The sequence below is a fragment of the Prunus mume genome, linkage group LG3 (assembly GCF_029339155.1).
Source record: "Prunus mume cultivar Tortuosa linkage group LG3, ASM2933915v1, whole genome shotgun sequence".
NCBI classification, from domain to species: Eukaryota; Viridiplantae; Streptophyta; class Magnoliopsida; order Rosales; family Rosaceae; genus Prunus; species Prunus mume.
Window position 1 is genome coordinate 17,945,932 of NC_142700.1, and position 7,068 is coordinate 17,952,999.

Here is a 7,068-nt window from a genome sequence, read left to right on the forward strand (position 1 = left end):
GTTGGTGCCATCCAACTTTATGCCAATCTGTGCAGCGGAAGCTTCATAGGTAATTGTCGTTAGAATCATCGTTTGATTCAAGTTCGGGGTCGTCGTCTAAGTCAAGATCGGGTAGTCTTGGTAGGATCCTGATTTAGGATTGGGTTCGAGGTCTAAGTCTGCATCTTCATTAGTTGATCTTCCTAGGCACTCAACTCGGCTAAAGTTGGTTGAGAAGGAAAGGAGGAAGCAGTGGTGCTACCGACATGAGGATTAGAAGAGTCATCCTCCCCTATGGTGGTGGCTAGGGTTTAGAAACTAGAGTCAGCAATCCCAAGATCACCGCTCTGATACCATGCTAAAATATGAAAAGTATGAGAGAATATTTGTTTGTGGGAATTTTCTATGTATTCTTCTCCTTGTAGGAGATCTTATTTATAATACAACGAAACCTGAATGGGCAAGTAAATAATAAATTCCTAAATCTATTTACAGTAGGAAATCAGGAATTAAAATAAATCAATTACAATTATAATAGGAATTCTTGGTGTGTAAGGAAAAGTAAGTCAATGGACCAGCCCGTATAGGCTTGAACATGAGTTCTAAATGCTATTGTATATCATTTGAAGTTCAAGAAAGTAACTTTACTTCTGTTTTTGGTTATGTTATTTCTGATTCTAATAATTTGGCTGTTGGCTTTTGATTTTTGATTTGTTTGGTCAAATTTTGATTCGGGGTTATTTGGTATTTCTTGTTTTAATGTTATATTGTTGATTTGATGAGGCATTATGTCAATTGCCAAGCAGAAAAACTAAGTATTGTATTTTGTATATGATTAATATGGCGGTTTTTGCTTAGTTAGTTGTTTCTTGACTAATCGCCCCTCTTTCTTCTAAAAACCATCATCCTCACGTAACCAGATCTACGTTTTTTAGGAGTTGGGGATATTTTCTATTTTTCAGGGAGTTTGGGGCGTATAGAGAGAGAAAGTGTGTGGGTCGGGACAGGTGAGTTGAGGTTTTTTCTCTAAATTCTTAGAAGTCATTTTACAGAAAGGTAAATTTGTTTTTAAAATTTTGAATATAAGATGGGTTAGAAAATAAGACATGGGTGAAAATAGCAGCACTTGATTTAACCAATCTTATAACACCACTCAAATAAGTTAATAACACTTTTAACATCATGCCTTTTTTGGATATTATACACAACCACAATAATTCTACATAAAAGTTTACCATACACTTAATAGTGTTGTTTATACTCACAATAGTTTCACTACACTCAACTGCTTTATTTCAAAGTTGAACACTTCCCTCCTCACTGCTAGTTTCAGTTCTTCAACTTCTTGTTGCTTATGGGCATAAGTTATCTGCATCCACAAAATTGAATGAGCAAAATACATGTCAAATTTCTTTTGAAACAAAACAGAGAAACATGCATTTAGTTATTGAAACAATTTGTATGATATATAAATTACAATGTCTTCTGAATCATAATTCATAAACTGATCCCCCCAAATGCTCGGGTGGTAATTTGCTGTCCGTCGAACAATTTGATCAGCCTTAGAATTTTGTGATTGAGCTGTTGAACCAGCTTCTAGAGCCATGATTTGTACTTGTGTAAAAATGTCAGATCTTTTTTGATCTGCAAGTAAGGAAAATATTGTTCATATACTCATGTATATAGAGGGAAGGGATGGAACTGGCTTACAGCACAAATGCAGAATGAGTAACTTCTTTGCTCATGGTAAAACTTCATATGATTTCGATGTACTTTTATCTTCAACGAATGGTCCAGCGTTCAATGCGGGTCGAAGCATATTTGTGGGATATCTTTTGTAATCTCAAGTGACCCTCCACCGACCATTGGCCAGATTTGCAGCACATGTTTATCGTTTGTCCCTTTGCAGCATATATATCCATGTTTTGAGCGACCAGTGACCCTCCACCGCCCATTGGGAAACATGAATGTATTTTTTCACAAATGTCACCACTGTAATATAACACATGTATCATATGTAATATATGTTATAGGCAATGAGCTTGGATGGGCCTTTTATCTTTGTTTGCAGTCTCAGGTTGGGCTTTAGTGTGTTTTGTGTTTGGACCAGTGGCGGCATATGAACAAAACAATGATCAAACTACGAACATCATCACTTGGCGCTACCGGTATATATGCAGTACATACATTTCATTTTAAGACAACACATCCTCTAACCACCCAACTCTAGTCCAAACCATCATAATTTTCATATCCTTTCTCAAACCATTTTGGAAAGGAAAAACGAAATCCTGTCAAAACGATAATTGTTTTTTCATCTAAAATGTCAGTACACATATGGTACTCATATAAAAAGAAAATTATATTGATGCTAAATAGATAGTTAAAATAAAGTGATACAAATATATTTATGTCATGTTACCGACTCATACATAATCTACACATAATAGACGCCTATTGTAATTTGTAAGTCCACGTCTACACATGGATAGTGCACACCATTGCACAATGATCAATTTTATTAAAATTAGTGTCTGATATAGAACTTCTTACAAATTACATATATGAATTTATTTCTAGGGCGACCTTAGTTAGGGGTGGTAATTTTCGATACAATCCGTTACACAACTCGAATTTCACATGTATATCATTTGATATTTATATTTATAACAATTATATGCCCTTTCTTGCCATCTGGACCTACAATAGTATGAAAATAAGCTAAATCACTATAATAAATGGGAATTAACTAAGTAAATGCAAAGAAATAAGATAGAAAAGTCGCATAAATATGCTCCTATCAATAACAATTATATGCATAACTATTTTAATAATTTGCACATGTTTCTTTGCACATCATAACCAATTCTCACATTATTGTGATTATGGTAATTATGCATGTATCGCGTCTTTTTTTTAAATTATATCCTTTACATAAATAAATAAAAGCCAAATTGAGAGTTTATTAGAAAATCCTTTCCTGGGAAACCAAACAATGGACATTTCAACAACTCGATAGTCAGTGAGCCCACAAGCAGTTCCACACACTTTTCTTAATACATATTTATATTAATGATAACATAAAACCTAAACATTATTTCAAATTCTTATTACCAAATAATGGCGTAAGATATTATAATTTGTTATTTTCTATTAATAAAGGAGGTCCAATTCGGATACACCAACACTATATTAGCCCGAATATGGAATAGGAACAACTTTAAGAGGATATACTCTACGAACGCTTGTTCCACTAGATTCAGTCATGTCTAAGTCCTCCCCTCTTGTGCCATCGGGCAGCGCCCAGTTGAACTTGTGCACTAAATTTGCCAAAGCAATCTCTTGGACAGCCATGGCAAACTGAATTCCTGGGCAACCTCTTCTGCCAGCCCCAAATGGAATGTAGTGGAAGTAATTGCCTTTATAATCTATGGCACTGTCCAAGAACCTTTCTGGCTCGAACTCCTCCGGCTTGTTGTATGACTTGGGATCTCTTCCAATTTGCCATGCATTCACTATAACTTGTGTGTTGGCTTTAATGTCGTAGCCATTTATTTGTGCATCTTGGGTCGATAGCCTGGGCAATAGCAATGGAACTGAAGGATGTAGGCGAAGAGTCTCCTTGATCACTGCCTTCAAGTAGTGCATTCCAACCAAATCATCCTCTCTAATTATGTCTGTTTTCTTGCCCACTACCCCTCACCTCATTCTGCAATTTTTCCATGACTCTTGGATGCCTTAAAAGCTCGGACATTGTCCACTCTAGGAGTGTGAATGAGGTATCAGTGCCACCGACAAAAATATCCTACAAGAATTTTAACCGAAAAAATCGATTAAAATTTAATGGAAAATTAGATATAAACCCAAAAGAATTGGGGTTCATTAGGAATAACCCCACGAGTTATCTATCTATATATCTATATATATAGGTAGAAGACCTTAAAAATGAAATATTCAAAATCCCTGAAAATGCTCATGCTTCAAACAAATATGTCAAATTACTAAAACATCTATGTCATGTCAACAAGTTAAAGGTATTATTGAGTAAATTGACGTAATGAGGAAACGTGAGACACAAAATGAATACACAGGAGGGCACATTGACTCAGTTGAAACTGTAGGGGACAAATTGAGATTTTCGGAACAGCATAGAGGGCACATCAATAAATAAGCCTTAAAAAAACCACGTTAATCCAAAATGTTTGACTTATATTAGGTTTTTACAAAATATTTTCTTTTTAATATTACTAGTCTCTTGTCACACAACACATCTTTTTCTTTGTGTTTCTTGGCAGGCTAGCACAAGTTTGACAATAAAAAATTTCAGATATGGTTCAATTTTTGTTAAAAACTTATTTATTTCTTTAGATACGATCACATAACAAGCATAATTAATTTAACATCATTCTTTGAACAAACTGAGTAATCCTAGCATTACAATGGTGAAAAAGATAAGGCAATCCAACACCACTATGCATGTAATGTAACAGAGAGAGTGAGAGAGAGAGTTAATTACCAAGATGACAGCCTTGATGCTAACTCTATCAATAGGAGAATCAGCCTGAAGGCAAAGCAGAACGTCCACAAGATCCTTTTGGTCCTCATTCTTGGTAAGACCATCAAATTCATCCATATGCTCTTGAACAACTATTTCTAAAAACTCATCGAACCGTTTAGCCAGATCGTCAAACTTGGCGTCCAAACCATTGAGACGGGCGATCCAGGAAAGCCATGGGATGTAGTCTCCAATATGGATACGCGACATCACCAACGTCAGCTCCCCGGCAAGCTTCTTAAACGTCCTCCCACGTTCCCCGCCATCGCTGTACTTCCTCCCAAGAGCCACTCTACAGATAACATCATTCGTAAGCGTCTCGAGCATTTCACTTAAATTAAACGCTGATGATGCTGAGGAGGGGGATGAGGAGCAGTGCTTAGTTATATTGTCGATCATGGATTTAGTTTCCTCTTCTCTTACCGCACGAAAAGAACGAACCCTTGTGTTGCTAAGGAGATTTAAGACGCATATACTTTTCATCTGCCTCCAATACTCACCATAAGGAGCCGAGGCCACGTCTTTGAAGTTGTAGCAAATCTTCTTGAAGAAGGTGTTCTTGGGTCTGTTGGCGAATGTGATGTCATGGGTTTTCATGATCTCGCGGGCAGTCTCATCTGAGGAGACCACAAGGACCGGCACACTTCCAAAATGGAGGAGCATGAGCGGCCCGTGGCGTTGAGCTAGGGTTTGAAGAGAGCGCTGAAGGTGCTGGCCTAGTTGGTGAAGGTTTCCAATGATAGGGAGCTTTGGTGGAGAAGGTGGTGATGAGTTTGCGGAAGTGGAGAACCATTTATATATAAGGATGACGAAAATTGCAAGAAGTGCTAAATACTTGAAGGAAAAAGGTTGCAACAAGCTTGAGAAGGTTTCATTCAGGAGATTTAACATCTTCTTCCACTTCTTAATTTTTTAGGTGGTGTTGTGTTTGTGCTTGACAAATAAAAAGTTTGTAGGGTGCTCCATATATAAGATCACCCCGGACTTTTTGGATGAAAAAAATCAGGTGAACACCTATTAAAAAAATGATAAATTAATGATTTTTTTATTATTCTGTGTGCAGGAATTAATAATAATTATTGGATAATAAAAAAGAATATGTTTTTGTTGCGATGCTCTATAAAATAAAACACCTTACGAATAATAAAAAACGAATATAAGTAAAACCAATTGAGGCAAGCATGACATATTGGGAAAAATATTAGGACTTCTTGAAAATAGGTCCATTTTCATTAAGATATAATGGATGTAGGACATCAATTGCCTATATTGTTGATTGCAATCCACAAATCCAGTAATGTGGCCAAGTGAACAAATCTTATGTCCCCAAGATTTAAGATATTTAGAGCATCTACAATGAGTTCTCTAAACCATCTCCTTAGAAAATTTTTGGGAAGAAATTGAAAAAGTACAACTCCAACAATTATGCATAACATATAGTTTATTGAAGTAATTATTGTCATAAAACCCAATTTTTCACCCTATTTACGACCCTATATTAAAATAATAAAATATTGTCATTATTGTGATAGAAATCCCCATTTATACCAAATAATTATCAATTTTTAACTTATTTATGTTTTTGGGGTAAAATTGGAACTACAGAATAATTTAAAAAAGGGCTAACATCATTTTACCCTTGAAGGTTCGTGGTCATTCTTGAAATGGAGTAAGGGTTGATACGGAGATAGGACTGCTGTGAGAGAGGAGATATATGTTTTCATTTTAATTTTAATATCTGTCAAAAAATTTAATTCTTCTAATCTTACTGCACAGAGAGAGAGAGAGAGAGAGAGGAGAAGATATAGGTTTATTGGAACTAAGATTAAAAAGAGTAGATAGCTAGGAAAGAAATGTCATCCACTAGTCTTACTTAGTTGATTGAATTCTTCTAATCTTAACGGGTTCTTATATGTTAAATTTTGACACCTTGACATGGTATAATTGCATATAGGGATACACGATTTATGACCTCGACAGGCTTACTTCATACTTTAGAAAGAACAACCTTTAACATTGGCATCATAATTGGATAGTAATTGGTTCTAAAAAAAGGAAATAGGATTGTTGTTGGTGAATTCATAACCTTAGATCTTCATCACTTTTTCTTTTAAACCTATATTTTTATTTTGTTTATTTTTTATTTATTTTAATTCTTGCAATTTAAGTTTTCCTCAATTCATCACTCAAATCAGTCAATCGCTCGTTTCATTGGGTTTAGTGCGATTAATTAAGTAAGTTTTTTTTTTATCAATCCTTGTGGGTTTGACCTCGTACTTGCATATCTCTATACTATTGTTGATTCGTACGCTTGCGAGTAATTTAATTTGTGATTTCTGGATACTCTTTCAAGTGTTCAAAAAGTTGCATCAACGATGGGAGAGGAGAGGAAGAGATTGGGGGTGACTTGGAGAAAAGGGCTGGATTAACTTTTTTTTCCTTAGTGTTTAGGGTAAGTGTGGACATGTGTCAAAAAAAAATAACGAAGGGACAGGGATGAGACAGGAAAAATGGGAACAATGGATTTCATTCTG

General features: G+C 35.5%; 1 long non-coding RNA gene and 1 pseudogene across 2 annotated transcripts; both read right to left on the bottom strand.

The window, feature by feature from the left end:
• Positions 1 to 1,086: 1,086 nt before the first annotated feature.
• LOC148918949 (uncharacterized) lies at positions 1,087 to 1,891 on the bottom strand. Its single transcript, XR_016125511.1, has 2 exons — positions 1,457 to 1,891; positions 1,087 to 1,348 (listed from the first exon to the last, which is right to left on the bottom strand). It is a non-coding gene; the product is annotated as an uncharacterized LOC148918949 (long non-coding RNA).
• Positions 1,892 to 2,922: 1,031 nt separating this feature from the next.
• LOC103343732 (cytochrome P450 736A117-like) lies at positions 2,923 to 5,480 on the bottom strand (annotated as a pseudogene). The gene is made up of 2 exons (XR_016125602.1): positions 4,496 to 5,480; positions 2,923 to 3,784 (listed from the first exon to the last, which is right to left on the bottom strand). The product of XR_016125602.1 is annotated as a cytochrome P450 736A117-like (transcript).
• Positions 5,481 to 7,068: the final 1,588 nt, after the last annotated feature.